At 41.4% G+C, this 18,924-nt stretch overlaps 1 protein-coding gene across 15 annotated transcripts in view; it reads left to right on the top strand.

Annotated features, from left to right (window-relative positions):
• Positions 1 to 18,924, top strand: part of CCDC102B (coiled-coil domain containing 102B) — a 229,725-nt gene that overhangs the window by 49,704 nt on the left and 161,097 nt on the right. The window contains exon 1 of one of the 15 annotated variants that reach the window (XM_053245403.1): positions 15,055 to 15,115. The exons of 13 other annotated variants lie outside the window; for them this stretch is intronic. The gene's annotated coding sequence lies outside the window, so the exon portion shown is untranslated. Of the gene's footprint in view, positions 1 to 15,054; positions 15,116 to 18,924 lie in introns of those variants that run through there. One more of the 15 variants, XM_053245402.1, reaches the window with a different exon arrangement.

Here is an 18,924-nt window from a genome sequence, read left to right as displayed (position 1 = left end):
AGTAGTTTTTGTACTACTATAGCAAAAACTGCCCTAATTTATGCCAAATGTGGGTTAGCTTCCACTGCTCAATCTCTTCCTTTTTATCCCAGTGGACAACTCAGGAATAAAACTGATAGAAGTTTCTGAAACTATTTTTATTTATATGATTTCTTATTTAACTCAGGTAGCTTTCGAACCATACTATTTACCCTTTCTTCTATATCGTGAGCACAGTGTTTTCAGGCATCTGGAAGCTTGTTATGAGTTCAAGAAATTTATAAATAATCAATGACAAAACAAAAAAATGTCAAACAGAAATACTGCAATGAGTAAATTAAGCTCAGTGTGTTATGCTACACTTAGGTGGGAGTTCATGTGAGTATGTGTGTGGGCGTGTGTGTGTGTGTGTGTGTGTGTGTGTGTGTGTGTGAGAGAGAGAGAGAGAGAGAGAGAGAGAGACCTTTCTAAAGTGGTGATTCTCTTTATTTAGCACGGGGAGAGCAACTGGCCCTATCCAGACCCAGCACAGCATCCCTCCAGTGGCTGTTGCTGGTGTCTATCTTATGTTTCTTTTTTAGATTGTGAGCCCTTTGGGGACAGGGGACCATCTATATAAACCACTTTAGGAATTTCTGTTGAAAAGTGGTATATAAATATTTGCTGTCTTCGTATCCCAGGATGCCCTGTGCCATGAGCACAGCGGCTACTCTATTTAGAGCAGCTGCTATACTTAGTGCGACCATTCCTTCCCCACCAGCTCACTGCTGGAAATGGCTGTAGGCTGGGGAAAGCCTCTAAATCTGGTGGTGATCGCCCAGATGATCAGCTGCTGAGCTTAAATGAACCTGTGGTTGGTTTAACCTCGGGGAAATGCTGGGTTAAAAAGTTGGGCTACTCTCCTCTGGTGCTCCAGGTGACATGAGTTGCCTGGGGTAAGCCATGTAGCCATGTAGTGACAACTATCTCTGAGGATGCTTCAGATCTCTAGAAAGAACACTGCTGCACACGCAGGCAAGGGGAACTGGTTTAAGTGAGATGTGGGGTACACCACCCCCCATGACAAGGCTTTTTCTTAAATGATTGGTGTCCCATTTAAATCAGACCTAAATACTAATTTAACCCAGAAGAAAGATTATTTTTGTTTGGATCACTATTCATTCCTAATGTTTCTAAATATCGGTGCCATCTGTTTCCCCTTTCAAGTTAGTATATGTAATGCAATTCAAAAACCTTATTAATTTGAAGCTCCTCCTTCAATTCTATACTATGGTTCAATTAGCTTAATATAGCACTTATCAAAAGTAACGTATTTGCTTCTACATTCTGTCTTGAGAATTCCTTGTTCAATTGGAAAAAATGCTATCTGAACTTCTTTCATTTGATTATTTTTGAAGAATTGTCCTATTTTAACATCATTTTGTAAAGAGTCATGATTTCTTATCCATGCTTGTTCAATAGAAATTCCAGCCTTACTATGTTCTTAACTTTTAATGAATGTGTTATCATTCTGTGGGCAAGACTCCAACATGTGGAATGGTAGAAATATAATATTAAATGATAGAAAACTGAAGTTTTTAAGGTGAGAGGGGGGACTTTGAATAGCAGAGGTAACTTTATCCAGCATTTTAACCTCACACAAAGTGCACTTGTCCATTGGTGCAGCTGCTATTAAATTAGCCCATAGTTTTAGCTGGTTTATTTCCAGTTAAGTATTAATATTTCACTGGCTATGTAACTGTTTGGAATATAAATCAATGTCAGCAGTGGGTTACCACTTAAATTTATATAATAACATGATTTAAGGTATAAAATTAAATTATTTTTCAGTCTAAGTACATTCTTCCTATCATTAAAAGATTCTCTACAGCACAAAATTCAAATTTTACAGTTTTACAAAAATTGCAGTAATTCTTGGCATTAAACCACCTTTAATGTTGAAATCTGCCTAATGACTTTGGTAGTGGGCAGTACACAAATATGCTGCATAAATAAATAATAAACCTTGATATATTGATTACTTACCAATTCTGACAATTTTTAATTGCCCTTTAAAGCAAAGTATCAAGTAAATGCAGAAGAATTTGTGTGCTCCTGTCAGGCCACAATATTATCTGACATGATGTTGGATTTCATTTTTTGTGCTGTAATCATTCACCTAAATCAAAGAGTTGTAAAACATAATGAGCTTTTTAAGCTGCTCTGTCCAGCTTATTTGTCTAGCCTACTGAATTGCTAGCCTTTTCAGGTTTGACTAAATGAAAATAACTCAACTTTCCTGCTCTTGCTTCTTCCTTGCAGCAAACACAAGATATGTGGCTCATTAGGGTTCAGCAGGGATGATAATCAGCCATCTCTCCTTAGAGCACACACAGACATTCAAAGGTTGTGAAGGTTGTAGTTGGGGGAGTTGAGGCCAATAGTTGGTTGAGACCAATAGTTGGGGGGAAATAGTTGAGACCAGTAGTTGGGTGGCGGGGGAGAATCAACTGCAGAGAGGCCTAGTCATAAGAGGCTGAATAGGCATATGTAAGGGATATCTCTTCTAACTCTAAAATTCTATTATTCTATACAACCGTGTTGCCTAGGGAGGGGGAAAGTTAACTTTTTCTCCTCACACCATTTTCCTGCTGAAAGTCACCACCACCACCGCGTAGGGAGGAAAATCTGCTTCATGTTATTCTCTTGGTTTTTATAGTCATCTACATCATCTGGTTCTTGCAGTCATCTGGTTTTTGTAGTCATCAACATGCACAGCACTTGATCACCTAAGTAACCATATGTCATATAGACATACTGAACAACTCTCAGTATGAGCAACTTGAGGCACAAAAGCGTGCCCAGAACTGGGAAGACCCATTTACGCCAACATGAAATGATGGAACTTTCTAGTTATAGCCCCCGACCATACCTTGAGCTGCTGATCACAACTCAGTCTATTTTTTTCTGAATGCTTCTAAATTTTATACTACAGTGCATATTGATGAGGTGTGATAAAATGATGAGATGGTGGACCAGATTCTTAGACTCCCTGTATTTAAAATGAATCTGAATATTTCCATTTTCAAACCTTGCCTGCCATGTTCTGGAATCAATCTCATTTGTTAAAATGCATGAGACACAGACCAGCCAAAGTTAAGCACATATAAGCTCTATTTGTTTCAATGGGAGGATGAAGCACAGGAACGTAGCTAGAACTGAACCAGGGGAGGGGGCAAATGTCCCTGGGAAAGGGGGTACGAGCTGAGTGACAGCTTGCTATTTGCTCTTCACTGTTGATGTTGTATGAATATATGAGGTGACTGTGGTAGGTATATATGTTTTTTAAAAAATGTTTGAGCCAGAAGAATCTGCACCCATAAGTGCATGTCTGAGAAAGTGTCTGCGTGCATGGGGAGTGAGTAATATTATTTCCATAGGACTGAGAGAAAGGGCATGCCAATAGTGTTTTGCTTTTTACCATGTCCTTCAGCAGATATGTGAGGAGGAGGAGGAGGAGGTGGCGGCAGCAGGCCCAGAGATGGTTCTTCATTTCTCGTCCCAGAGCCCACACCACTTTGTTATGCCCCAGTAAAGCATATGCTTAATTCTTTCCCATTGAAATGAATGATATATCTGAAATGTAGCATATTTTTAGCCTACTTAAGGAAAGTAAACTTATGAGATCACCTGGCATTGTGTCTGTGTGGCCATGTGCCCCGACCCATCAGCTTAACAATGCCTGGACCAATATGAACCAAATCGGGTACAGTTGTAGGGACACATAGCAACAACTCAATGACGTAGTTTGTGATGATGTCATCCAACCTTATTCAAGATGGCGGATGCATAAACACTTGAAGTACTAGTGGAACATAAGAACACAGGAAGCTGACTTATACCGAGTCAGACCATTGGTCTTTCTAGCTCAGTATTGTCTACACAGACTAGCAACGGCTTCTCCAAGGTTGAAGGCAGGAGTCTCTCTCAGCCCTATCTTGGAGATGCCAGGGAGGGAATTTGGACCCTTCTTCATGCAAGAATGCACTCTTCCCAGAGTGGCCCTATCCCCTGGGGGAAATATATTACAATTCTCCCATTCAAATACAAACCAGGGCAGACCCTGCTTAGCAAAGGGGACAATTCATGCTTGCTACCACAAGGCCAGGTAACTTCTGAACTGCCTAACCGATTTGAACCAAATTTGCTACGGGTTTGGGAACACATAGAGATAGCTCAAGGGCATAGTTTGTGATGATGTCATCTACCCCAATTCAAGATGTCAGACATGTGAATGTTTAAGGCTGAAGTGAACTAACTTGTGAGGATGATAATGATCAATACAGATTACAGTGAAAGGAAAGCAGGCAGATTAGTTCTTACCAGAACTTGTTTTTAAACCGCCCTGAGCCATTTTGGAAGGGCGGTATATAAATCAAATAAATACATAAATAAAATAATTATGATGTCCATGCTGTTAACTGTATTATATTCTGCCTAAAATGTATATGTGTGTTTTTCTGAATATGATATATATATACTGATTGATTGATTGATTCATTGATTAAGGGCCATTGTTATGGACGCCAGAAGTATGTGAAATATAGGCCTGTGTCTGATTTTATTTTATATTAAGAAATGAAATAATACCTGAACTCTAGGTGAACTGGCATACTGCTCCCTGCTCTGTGAAGGGAGGAGGTGATCCAGCATTGTGTTGTTAAAATGGATATGCAAGAAACACAAAGCTTGGCCTGGGCCACTCATATGCAAAAATGCAACTGACTACCAAGTGTCTGTGGAAGGAGCCAGGGGGCTGATTCCCCCCCCCTTTCCTGTTACAAGAAGTCAGTGTTAAATCCTTGTCAGTGATTAACTGTATTGTTCTCCATGGAAGTTCAACATAGCCAAATGCATACAGAGATCTGTCTGTAGACTTTAATCTCACCTCACTGATGCTACAAATGTATTGGACGTCTGACACATATATGTTAAATATTCTCTTGTTTTCAATTACAAGAAAAACACTAGGTAGAGATATACAAGAAATAATGTAATTGCTGTCTCACAACTAAATTTTCTCACTAACTCCTCTGAATTTTAACACCTTTTGGGGGAAGATGCAATTTGCAGCTCTTAGATGCAGATTTCCCCACCCCCTCCCTTCTCAGCACACAGTTTGCAGAAGATGAGATTCAGAGATCTCTCTGGACTGGCCAATATCCTGAATAATTAAGATTTTGTTCAGAAGGTAGCAGCAAGTTGTCACCTTTTTGGACACCCAGGAAAAGAGGAGATTTTGAATAGATTCTATTCAAGGATCAAAGAGAAAATACACTATAAGAATGAGGCTTTTAGACAGAGAGTTTTAGCAATCTTTGGCCTACAGCAAAAGCTGCTCACAGCAATGCCAGAGTTTGCTGCCCAAGCTGCCGTGATCTGAGCACTGCAACAACTCCTGTCTCAGCCAAGCGCCTCACTTCTTCAGCTGACAAGAAGTCTCTGGTCCTGGGTAAATATGCTGCTCCTTTACAAGCCTTGGGTCCCTCCATCCTTTCCCTGCTCCCTTCTCCCCCCCCCCCTTTTCCTCTACTAATCTCCCTGAAACATGCCAGCCCTCAGCCTTCCTCCCCACCTCTCTTTTCCATCTGTATCTGAATTGTATTAAAATCTAGGAAGATTTAATTGCACACACATATGTTAGTTAGGCACATGGGTGAATATTGATACTGGTTAGGATGTTCTGTTTAAATACTGTTGCTAATATTGATAGAGGGTTCCGCTTTCTGCTTTACTAGATTATGTTGTTAGTCTTTATACTCAATAAAGCCCATTGAATACTCAAGAAAGCACATTGAATACTCAATAAAGCACATTGGATCCTTTTGAGTGGTTTGATCTCCTTCTTCCTTGCATCCAGACCACACATGGTCACTAATATAAAAGAACTTGGTCCAGACCTATTTTGTATACTGGCTAATGAGCATATTTAGTATACTGAGCATATACTGAGCATATTTAGTATATTTAGAGTACCCAGAATGTTGGGGGGTAATATGCTAAATCATTGTAAACCGCTTAGAGAGCTTCCAGCTATAGAGCGGTATATAAATGTAAGTGCTATTGCTATTGCTATTGCTATAAATCAGGCCTGGTCTGTAACACCATCAAGTCGGTGTTGACTCTCAGCAACCACATCGATATATTTTCTCCAGGATGATCTGTCTTCAACTTGGCCTTTAATGTCTCTCAGGGGGCTTTCATTGCTGTTGTAATCGAGTCCATCCACCTTGCTACTGATCATTCTCTTCTTCTCTTTCCTTCCACTTTTCCCAGCATTATGGACTTCTCAAGGGAGCTGGTTTTTCTCATAATGTGTCCGAAGTATGACAGTTTGAGCCTGGTCATTTGTGCCTCAACTGAAAATTCTGGATTGATTTGTTCTATGATCCATTTTTGTTTGTTTGTTTGTTTGTTTTCCTGGCTGTTCATGGTATCCTCAAAGGTTTTTTCCAAACACCAAAGTTCAAAAGAATCAATACATTTTCTGTCTTGCTTCTTCAAAGTAAGTACAATAACTTTAGTATGATTTGTACTCGACAATTTTTAATGACAGATGGCAAAAATTTACATCAGTATCATAAGTGCTGATTTCTGCTGTTTTAAGAAAGGTTTGACCTAGCTTGATCCCCCAAGGAAAATCAAATACTTTTTACTTGTCTTCAGTAATTTTTGGATTGATCCTCTTTTTCCTTTGTATTTGCTTGGAACTGCGTCTTAACATTAAGGGACTCAAGGTTTTGCTTTTTTAGACTTCCTGTTAATGCTCCCTCTGAGGATCTGCTAATATGAACTGCCCTGTAAAAATCTATCTGGCATATAGCCAGAGATTAAATGTACCAGAACAGAAGGAAATCCATCCTGCCTTAGTTAGGAGATGAGCAATTCTGCTGATGCTATTGTGGAAACATCCATCTATCAAAATATGTAGTTGGAACTATCAACATTATATTCTAATCAACTAGTTGACGAGTGATTCTTTCTAAAGTAAAGAAGTCCCAGTTGTCTCTTATGGCAAATGCATATCTATGGAATTTAGTACAAAGTTTTTCAGTTCCACAAGATGTTAGGGAAAGTGTTGAATGAGGTCTCTTAGCACAACGGGGAAATGCTTGACTAACAAGTAGAAGGTTGCTGGTTCGAACCCCAGCAGCTACTATATCGGGCAGCAGCGATATAGGAAGATGCTGAAAGGCATCATCTCATACTGCATGTGGGGAGGCAATGGTAAACGCCTCCTGTATTCTACCAAGGAAAACCACAGGGCTCTGTGGGCGCCAGGAGTTAAAATCAACTTGACGGCACACTTTACCTTTAGGTATAAATAGTTTTTGTGTGTTTAGTGGTAGTTTTTCTTTTTCTTTTGTTGTGAAAATTACTAGGCACAGGTAATGAATTGTGGGACATTTAATCTGTATATTGAACAAATGTTGGCATGTAATTGCTTGCCATTGCATCAAAAAACTATTTCTCACTGCATAATTTACACACTTGTGTGATATGTTCCTATGTGAGCCAATGTACTTAGATAAACCCAAAAGTTGCCTTCAGTGTTGTGTATCCAGGCACTTCACAGTACTATGCTGTTCAAAATAAATTAAAAGTACAGAGTTCAGAATGAATCAGAATGTTTAAAGTTAGTATTCAATGGACACATTCAGCACTCTTGAAAGGAAAAAAGAGTGATCTATCTATCTATCTATTATATGTATATACCACCTGATATACACCTCTTAAAGTATATTAAGATATATGGAAGCAATGATCTATTGCAAGAATTAGTTTGATATGCCACTTTATTTTACATTTCCTTTTAATCTCTTTATTTCTTAATTAGTCATTCATCTAGCCCACAGATTACCTTTTCAGAGAAGCTCCTGTTCCTAAATTTAGCAGCCTCCACAAAATTGCCTTTCAGATCACATGAGAAAACTGTAAGGCCTGCAAACAGTACCATTTATGTAACCAGTCTGGCATAATGGTTTGAGATAAATGTTTGATTAGGAGTCAGAAATTTAGGTACAAATCCCTATTTAGACTTCAATCTCCATTATGACCTTGGGTCCTTCCATGAAAGGTGACATAAAACTGTAATGTGTAGGGACCAGCACCTGTACATGGGGCTGTCAAAATATTTTCTGTGATTTGGGGCTACACCAATCATGAAAATAATAGAAGCTGATTATCAAGCCCCAACATGGCTTTATGCTCATCTAATTAAAAACAAATCTGGTATGCTTTTAATCATCGAAGGATGAAAAGTCACATCATTTTAGGCAACGTTTTGCAAAATCTCACAATTTTCACATGCAAAATTATAGAGTCTCTGAGTGATAGGCACTCAACTTTTTCTCATGATCAGTGAGAAGGACTTGAGGGCACAGAGGGAGGAAGGCTAGAGAAGTTTACCTCTCCCCACAAATGATTGTTGCGTCCATGATGTGCACACAGATTGCCTGCCCAGATGGACAATGGCTGTCCCCTCCCCAGCAGTGTAGAGGATCAGGGGCCAGGACACATTATGCTGCCCCCCCCCAAATCCCACAATGCACTGTGTGAGTGCATGGTGAATTGTGGGAATCTACACAGCAATGGGTGGGCACCCATCATTGCTACAGCGACAGCTAAAAGCAGGCAGTGCAGCACATGATTTTTAAAAATGAGGCTAAGGGAGAGTTTGCTCCCTTAACCCCATTTAAGAGGCGGGCTCTTGCCGCCATGGTGAATCTGGCAGCTGGTTGGTTCTCACAGATTCTTACGCTCAGTCAAGCCCAGGCTTGACAGCCTTAGCCTGGTCTTGGCAGCACATGAGAACAGCCTCATAATAAGTTGACTTTCAGTGAAGGAAAAAAAAGGGGTGTCAAACACCCCTTTGAAGTGCTACTTACTGCTTTGAGAAATAGTGGCCTCGTGGCTCTTTATCCTTGAAATTTGCAGAGAGGCTTTTGCAGTGGTTTGGAAGTGTTTTTGATGCACTTCTGCACCTGTGCACACAGAGATACTAGTACTGTGCTGGCTCCCTTCTTGTTCTCAGTAACCCAGAGAAAGGATCAACCTACCCTGCAGTCTGGATGACCATCTTGGAGAAAATGTACTTCTTTATTGAGAGATTATTTCCACATACCTTTGGCCGTTCTTACACAGACTAAATGGATAGTCTGGAAAACAGCCATGTGTATGTTCTCTTATCAGTTAGATAAGGAGACAGAGGTCCAAAAATTCAGCTACAGGACACTCTTGTTGCCAACTCAACCACAGTGGTTTCTGGCCTCCACAGAACTTTTAGCATTTTGGAGCAATTTTGTGGTATCCAGAAATCTGGAACCCTCCTGAGAGATGTCTGCTGTTTCCTTTTAGATGAGCCGCAAAGACAGTTTTATTTCAGCAGGCCTTCTCCAAATACTGTTTTAAATAAGGAATTAATTGGTGCTACTTTTAAGGGGTTTTTAAAAACCATTTGTGCTTAGATTATTTAGATGGTCATGACTGTATTTTAATTATAATATAAGTCACCTTCATTATTTTATAGAAAGGAAATGTAGAAATCCTAAAAATAAATAAAATAATTATTAGAATACATCACAGATTTTTCTGGAATAAACTGCATACATACATGTGAGTTATTTGTGTGAATAATCACATGGAACTGCTCTGATAACAATTGGGTGCTTGTAGAGAAACTATGGACAGAAGTCTATTGAAATGAATCACAGTCCACACTGGATAAATTTATGTGGTCATGGGTATCAGTAGTCAGTTTGGTAGAGAAGATCTTAGGAGAACTGAGCAATTAAATGCTATGTACCCCATTTGATTGACTGATTAAGTGCTCTCAAGTTGGTGTCGACTCTTAGCGACCACATAGATAGATTCTCTCCAGGATGATCTGTCTTCATCTTGGCCTTTAAGGTCTCTCAGTGGTGCATTCATTGCAGCTGTAATCATCCATCCACCTTGCTGCTGGTCATCCTTGTCTTCTCTTTCCTTCAACTTTTCCCAGCATTATGGACTTCTCAAGGAAGCTGGATCTTTGCATAACGTGTCCAAAGTATGATAGTTGGAGCCTGGTCATTTGTGCCTTGAGTGAAAGTTCTATGATCCATCTGTTTGTTTTCCTGGCTGTCCATGGTATCCTCAAAAGTCTTCTCCAGTTCAAGTTCAAAAGAGTCAATACATTTTCTATCTTGTTTCTTCAAAGTCCAGCTTTCACATCCATAGAGTGTCATGGGAATAACGATTGTCCAAACAATTCTAATCTTTGTAGGTATAGACACATCATAACATATAAATATCCTTTCCAAATGTACCCCATAACTAGAGAGAAAGGCCATAATGAAGCTGCCTACAGTTAATTATAGGAGACAGCACTATTGTGATGTTCTGATTTCTTGGTAATCTTCTATCATATGCATTGATTAAAGAGACATTATATATATATAGCCCCCTCTGTGTAATTTCAGTTTCTATAAACATTTTTTTTTTTGGACTTGCGTAAGAAATAGACCCTGAGAATCTATCAAACAGAAGATAATGTTGGGATATAGTTCTTTGGAACTCCCTGCTTCTTGATCTTAGGCCTGCCAAATAGTGGATTGCCACATAGGGACTATAGGCAGCCTCCTATGGTGGCAAATATTGGGGAGCGGCATCTTGGAGGTAAACTTAATTCTCACACACACACACCTTTGAAAATGCCACTGTGCAGCGGAAGAGGCTCCACCCACCTCCTAACCATCACAGGAGGTGAGGTCAGGCTCTGGAGGACTGCGGCAAAAGAGGTCCTCACCCAAGCCCAGCTTCCTTGTAAATAGCAATAGCAATAGCACTTACATTTATATACCGCTCTATAGCCAGAGCTCTCTAAGCGGTTTACAATGATTTAGCATATTGCCCCCAACATTCTGGGTACTCATTTTACCGACCTCGGAAGGATGGAAGGCTGAGTCAACCTTGAGCCCCTGGTCAGGATCGAACTTGTAACCTTCTGGTTACAGGGCGGCAGTTTTACCACTGCGCCACCAGGGGCTCAAATGACACAGAGCGGGCAATTTCAGGCCTAGGAAATTCCTCCCAGAGGCCCGCTATCTCCCACTCTGTGTCATTTGCAAGTAAGCTGGGCATGAGTGTGGAGCTCTTTCACCGCCATCCTCCAGTGCCCGACCTCTCCTCCTGTGATGGTTTAGAAGGTGGACGGAGCCTCTGCCCTTACACAGCAGCATTTTTAAAGGTAAAAAACAGAATTAAGTTTCTCTCTCCCACCAAGCCCCCTTACTCTTGTCCCTGTGGGCAGCAAATCTTTGGCTGCCTATGGGCGGCAAAAAGATTAATCCGCCCCAGGACCACCGCCTCCCTGTTTAATTTTAAACACAAGCTGAAGACTCTTTTATTTCAGTAGACCTTCCCCTAAATTTATACATTTCTCTATGATTGTTCTCTATGATTGACTTATCCTGCATTTGTATGATTTTAGAGGTTGCGTTTTACTATGGATTTTTAATGAATTTTGTTGTAAGCCACCATGAATTCAGTTATGAAGGCATTATGGTGGCATATAATTGTAAACAAATAAATAAATAGGGATGTGCCAAACGTTTTGAGTACAGAATGATCTGTACCCAAAACTGCCCATTTCGGGTGATTCGTTGCCAAAACGAATCACCCTTTTGCCCTCCCAAAATGTTTTGGAGCTGAAACGAATCACGCTCATTTTGGCTCTGAATAGTTTGTAGTTTCGGCCCTCCATTTTCTGGCCGATAAAGTGCTTCTTCTTCCTCCTCCATTTTGAATTGTGACGTCTATTTGAATTTCCCGCCTTTTTGCCTCTCATTGACTTCAATGCAAAAAGGTCCAATCTGATGTCTACTTGAATTTTGGGACCCAGGGACAAAAGAGTGGGGTGGAGTGGTAGTGCCTAATGGGTGGAGGCTACCACCCAAATTGCAGAGGGATTGGGCAACGGGCTGATTTTTGGTGAATTGTTGAAGTTCACACATCCCCATAAGGTATAATGGAGGTTTATTGCTTCGTCGCTTCACATCAGGGGGAAAGGGGTGGCCTAGAGCGGTGTGGGGTTGGTGGTAATACCCAAGGGGAGCAAGGAAGCTACCAGAATTTTTTCCAAGGATTTGAGCAGAGGGCTGATTTTTGGTGATTTGTTGAAGTTTGTGTGTCTTTAAGATTTTTCCTCATAAAGTATAATTGAGGTTTCAGCAGCCCCATAACCGCACTTAGGGGGTGCTGGGGTGGCCCAGAGTGAGTGGTGCTGTAGTGCACATAAGGTGCGTGTAAACTTCAACAATGGGACCCATTTTCTTGATCCAAATTGATTCGGATTCAGATTAATTTGGATCCGAATCGAATCTGGGTTGATTTGGATGGGTCAGATTCAGACCCAAAAACGAATTGGGGGTGTTTTGATTCAGATCCAAATCAAAACATCGAAAATCCGAATTGCACACCCCTATAAATAATGTCATTGCCTTCAGAAGGACAGAAGAGAACCAATATCCTTTGCCCACAAAGCTCCTCACTATTTATATAATATGAGGTGTGTAAGAAATCTAACATATAATACACCTGCAAGCATGCTTGATTCTGCCTATAAGCATTAAGAAAGCAACAAACCAATTACCTCTTCTCTTCCTATATATAGCAGCTTCAGTCTCCCACTTTAGCATGGGCTTTCCAACCAAGTCTAGGTACAGGCAGAGGCACTCTGACCCTCGGATCCTGGGGACCTGGCCTGTGTCCAAGGTCTGAGGGGCCCCCAAGGGACCGGGGGGGCTCCTGCCACCACCCTGTGCCTGCCATGCCACTGTCCCACCATGTTGAACTGCCAAAAGTTCCCTTATTTTTAGATGCCAACATGCGCAGCCAGGGGGTGGGGGTGGGAGGTGAGCTGAGCAGGCCTCCCCCCACCTTGTGGCGCTGGTAGTGGGTAGAGCAGCCCCTGGGTCTGCTTGTCTGTCTGTCTGCTTTATAAATAGACTTGCTGGGGGAAACTGTAATGAGAGTATTGGATTAGAAGACATCAGCTAACTTTATGTATTAGCCTCACCCATAAACTAAGTGATAATGAGCGTTTAATTCTGCAACCTCGTACTTATGATATATATATTACCATATTCTGTTCAAGATACCTGGCATCTGTAATCTATTTAGCAATTTAACATAATTGTAATCTTGCCCCTGTCCCCTCTTTCCTCAGATTCCCTTTTCTGAAAGACTAATAAAGATTTCATAACCAAAGGACCAGAAAGGAAAAGTGATGACTGTTGAATAATTAGTGTATAACTATGAAGGCCAAATACTTGAATTAAGAAGAAAGTGTAAAGAACTTATTTTGAATGTCTGGGGATGCAGAAGATAAAAGGCCATAACAAAACGGGGGCTGTATGCTGACAAGATGATAGGGAAAGATCTAAATAACATCTGATGACTGAAGCCCAGACAGGTGGCATAGGAGTCGTCATAACTATGAGTTTTGATGGATGTGAGGGACTGACCCCAACAGCAGTCAAGGACTAAGTATAAAACCAGAAGACTCCAGACTCAACTTTTAGAAATAAGATCCAGAAAATGTATCTTCTCCCTCTCCATTGCTGCAATATCCCCACACCCTAGCATCATGCACTCCATCTTCTCATCAAACCCTAGGATCTTTAATCAGCAGTAGACACCTTAATCTGGCCATTTAAGGTCTCCCTGCACCTTTGGTAATGAACTTTTCCTGCTTCCCTCACCCCACCTTCCTTTTCCTCCTCCTTTCCATTGCTAGGTAAACTGCTTATATTAGTTAGGTAAATTAGCTTTGCTTGCCAGGACCTTGTTTCTGTTGTACCTCTCCAAATCTATTTACTTAAGTAAAATTATCCCTGTTGATTGATTGCTTATGTCTCCTCCCACATCCATGGATTGAACCTATGCTAAGAGGTTTTAGATACCAAATGAGAGTATATAAGATTCAGGGTGCATGAGTACACTGGTCCGACAGGGCACTGGTATATTGGCACGCTGGTCCAACAGGGCACTGTGCATGAGTACACTGGTTTGACAGGGCACTTGTACATTGGTACACTGACTCATAAGTTCCATATTGATCTGTGGAAACATTAGCTAGGATTAGCCAGGTAGATAAGTCTTCCCAGAGGAAGTGAGCTCCACACCTTAAAATAATAGGGTTGGTTGGTGAAACCCCTCTGTGCAAAAGGGTAGGTAAATCTCCCCAGAGGGAGTAAACCCCTTGAACACTCTGGGAGGTAGCTATGGTCCAATCAACAGAGTTGGTAAGTGCCTCCAGGTGCCCCTCCTTGGTACAGACAAGACTCCTCAAAAGCGTGTAGATAAGTCCGACAGCCCATGGAGCAGAGACTGAGGCCAGCTATTTGGGGACAGATTGGAGCTTGGAAAAGAAAGAAAAAGGTAGAACCCTTTTGAGCATAACAATAGAGATGCAGTGGACATATCACAAGGAGCTAGAGGCAATCACATTCTCTATTCTTGTCCACCGTGTGTTTCCATATATTTGCAGACACATGTTCTGTTCACACTTTAATTTGCAAGGATATATGCTGCATACACACATCCGTATGCGCGCGCACACACACATACACACACCCTTTTTGCAGGTGTGTGGCTCCTTCTTAAATGTATTCAGGCACAAGCATATATGCAGGGAGTGAGGCAGTTACTCTATAAAAGGATATTGAAATACAGGCATTTATCATCAAGTGAAAAGAAGGGAAACTGGGGTGGGAAGAGCTCCCCAGATGGCCAAATTTATTTTCTGTGCACAGTGACAGGGATCTATTCATACTTTGTATGTGGGGCTGTGGTGATGTTAGTAAATGGACAACAAGCAAATGTTTTTTATGGCCTAATGCCATTGCATTAAAGGAAATGTGTTGTGGTATTAGTTTTGATAAAGCCTAGCCAATAGGAGTCTCTTTTCCATTTAGTGTAGAGTGGCTTTAATGCTGGAAATAAGCCTGTTGGCCAGCCCCCAGAGCTGTGCAGATGAGAAAAAGATGCAGGAAATTCTCTTGTTTACACATGTCTGTAACAGTGAGAAGCAAGAACAGCTCCTCAGACCCACAGGGTAAGGGGTGTTTGCCTACTTTTATATATTTTGAAAAAATGGATATTGTCAGTTGTTTGCATGCGGAATGAATAAAAGTGTAACAGAGAGAGAGGATTTGAAGAGTATTATTCAACTGGACTTTAGATTTCATCTCCTATCATGCCTCTTCTCTTGGTAATAACTCTTTTGGCATTATATGAAATTCTTTTTTTATCTTTTAAAACACGAAGTAACAAGCTAATTTACTCAGTGCTTATTTTATGTACCTGGCAAAACTTTCATAGATTAAGGAATTCATATGTGGGGTCTTGTGTCTTATTTAAAGTTTTTATAAATATATAAGCAAAATAAATCATGGAGGTTTGTTTTTTCTCCTTAGAAAAACTGTAAACATGTATAATAGTTTATCCATATTTTGATCTCTAGAGACTTTGACGACACTTTTGTAGGAAAGAGTGCAGCCAGAGTGGTTTTAGTTTAAAATGTGCAGCAAGGAATAGCAATAATCCCGATGTCCTTTTGAAAAATTACTATTTGAAAAATTACTATAGGTAGGGACTGTGACTTGTATAATACCAAATGAAATATAAACCGTTTCTGGCTGTTGTTCCCCATAGTCTGCCACAAAAATTCAAAGCAACAAAGCTAGCAACAAAACAGTCCACACTGGAGTGTTAATAAAATTACTAGTAATTAAATTACTAGTAATGGGTAGTAGTAATAAAATGACTAGCTTTGTGATTACTGGAGGGGTGTGAGATTAGTGTCAGAATGTAAACATTTCCACTTGAGGCATTCCACTGATGCCTCTCTCTAGCAACTTGGCTGTAGCCTGCTGTGGTGTGACAAAATTATAGAATACTAGAGAAGAAAAGCTGTTTTTCGATGGAATATAATAGCCCCATCCACCTTCCGAAAAAGGTCCTGCCCATATAATGTGATCATAGTGTGTAACAGCATCAACAAAATTTTGGCCCAGAGTGGATGGAGATGCATCTGTTTGCGGCATAATCTCAGTTTTAGCTAGGAAATTCCTTCCATGAAGTTCATTATTACCCTCATTGTGATGTCCTTTGTCCACGAATGGCTCAGCCCAGATTGAAAATTAATTAATCTTTTTAAAGCTGAAACCTTAAAAAAAAATCCCTTTTTTGAGCTAGAAACTTTTTGAGTTATTCTAAAATCCCAAAGTGTGAAATAATTTGTACTTTACATGCAATTGTTAATAAAATGCAATGCCAAAGTAACAGTTGAGAGGGAGAGAGAGAGACCCAGAAGTCAGTTTAAAAATGCTTTTAGGTTTTGCAAGCTTCCAGGGAAAAAGAGTTTCACAATATTTTGAAACATCTGCAGAGAACGTATCTCATGTTCTCTCTTTTCAGCCTTAGTAAATGGATACTATTATCATATCCTTGAAGAATAGTGAAAGCCACAGCGTTTCTTAAGTGAGGAGGAGATCTTTCTGATGTGTAGGTACTAAACAAATGTTTATAGGATAACATCAACCCCTTAACTTATGCCAAAATAAATATTGGAAGGCATTGCATGATCCAGGGCACAGGTGCACTGTCTTCCTTGCAAATTACCATTTCAAAAGATAGTTTAAGCTGTTTATTCAATACACAGATGCTGAAATGACAGCCCATCTCATGAACAAAAACCAGAATGTCAGTAAAAATATGCGCAGTGATTGTTGCTGGGTGGCGGGGGGTGTTCTTAAAGTGAGGCCAGGACCTGGTCAAGAGGTTCTAAGTGTGTTCTGGATTGATGCCAGAGACTGCTGATAGTTCGTCCCTTGCCTGCCCCCACAAATGACCCTGGATCACTGGAAGTGTATTTAGACTGTTCTCCAGTCCACGATTCAGGAATAGGGACACACAAACTGGCTCATTGTCATGAGTGTTTGCTTACTGCCTTTGTTCATCGGTATATTTTAAATTGTGTGCCTAGTTTTCTCCAAGATGTGTCTCTTTGGAAAGTTGGGCTTGACTGGTATACTCATATCTAGAATTTGTGTGCGCAGATCTCCATGGGTTCCTCTATCTAACTCATAAGAGCCCATGCACAATTCCTAAAAACTGAAGAAGATCGTGCTCAACAGAGTAAGATGGAAAAACTGGCATGTGTGGTAGGGTTGGAGTCTGGGGGTGGGAGGTAAACTGTAATGGGTTCAGAGGCAGACAACAAAGTTGGTGGGTGAGGGGTCTGGAAGCCAGGTCCTCTGAGAAACTGTTGAAGGAGCTGTGCATGTTTAGCCTGGAGAAGAGAAGATTAAGAGTTATATGATAGCTATCGTCAAATATTTGTTGGGCCATCATATAGAAGATGGTGTGGTTAATCTCCGTTGCTCCTGAGGTCAAGATAAGAACCAGTGGGTGAGAATTACAAGGAAGCAGATTCAGGCTAGACATTAGGAGGGATTTCCTAATTATCAAAGTGGTTTGACAGTGGAACAATTAGCCTTGTGCAGTGGTGGGGCTTTGTTCTGCTAGAGGTTTCCAGACAGAGGCTCATCTTTGAGGAGTGTTGTAGCATTTTTCTGCCTTGAGCAGGAGGTTGGACTAGAAGACCTCCAAGGTCCCATCCAACTCTAAGATTCTTTGATTCTATGAAATAAATGTATACATACATATTTTTAGTACACACCAGGCACAGGAGCAATAATTCAGGATTTGACAATTGTTTTGTTATAATTTGTTGTTGTTGTTGTTGTTTTAAAAAAAATCATTGCTGAATCTGATCAAGAGTCATCTAGTCCAGCATTGTGTTTCTGGCTTACAGTCAACCAGCCAAATACCTCTGGAAGCAGGGTAGGATGTTGATGGCAGGGTAGGATGTTGATGATGCTCAGGAGAGCTGGTCTTATGGTAGCAAGCATGACTTGTCCCCTTACCTAGGCAGGTTTTGCCCTGGTTGCATATCAGAAACATAGGGAGGCTGGTGGCAGCCCATGTGTGGCCTCCGCCCCCTGGCCCTACCCCTACCCCTGGCCCTAGCCACGCCCCCGCATCTGACATCAGATGTGACCCCATTTGGATGGAAGATTGGCCCATGCTGCGTTGGGCAGCATGGACTGGAGTGACTCTCCCTGCCTTAAAAGCAGGGAGAGCCGTTCCGGCCGTGCTGCCAATGCAGTGCGGGCTGATCTCTTTCCTAAATGGGTCTAAGCAGCAGGGGCATAACTACCATTAGGCAAGGGGAGGCGGCTCCCTGGGGGCCCCCACACCTCGAGGGGACCCCCAGAGGCAAGTCACATGTGAAGAAAGTGTGTGTGTATCAGCGAGGGGCCCATTTTAGAATTTTGTCTCTGGGCCCACTCCAGCCTCGTTACGCCCCTGCTAAGCAGCCTCATTTGGGAGGGAGATCAATCAGGCCCACTGCATTGGCAGTGAGACCAGGAGGCCTTTAAGGCAGGGATAGTCACTGCCAATGCAGTGTGGGCCGATTTGGGCTCCAAACAGGGCCACGCAGCCCCGTTTGGGACCAAAATAATGCCCTTGCATCTGATGTCACATGTGGGGGGCATGTCTGGGGCCACGATCGTGACCCTGATTGGTGGCGGCCTGGATTCTTTGAACCCGTTCACCCATTGGTGGCTCTGCCCCGTTGCATATGAATGGAAGACTTGATGTGTGAGTACTGTAAGATATTAGGGGATGGAGCCAATCTGGGAAGAGCAGAAGGTTCCAAGTTCCCTCCCTGGCATCTACCAGAGAGGGCTGAGAGAGATTCCTACTTGCAACCTTGGAGAAGCCACTGCCAGTCTATGTAGACAATACTGAGCTAGATGGACCTATGGTAGCTTCCTATGCTAGATGGACCTATGG

Source organism: Hemicordylus capensis, chromosome 4, assembly GCF_027244095.1.
Source record: "Hemicordylus capensis ecotype Gifberg chromosome 4, rHemCap1.1.pri, whole genome shotgun sequence".
NCBI lineage: Eukaryota > Metazoa > Chordata > Lepidosauria > Squamata > Cordylidae > Hemicordylus > Hemicordylus capensis.
Note: the sequence above shows the minus strand (reverse complement) of the source record. Positions and strands in the feature narration are given on the sequence as shown.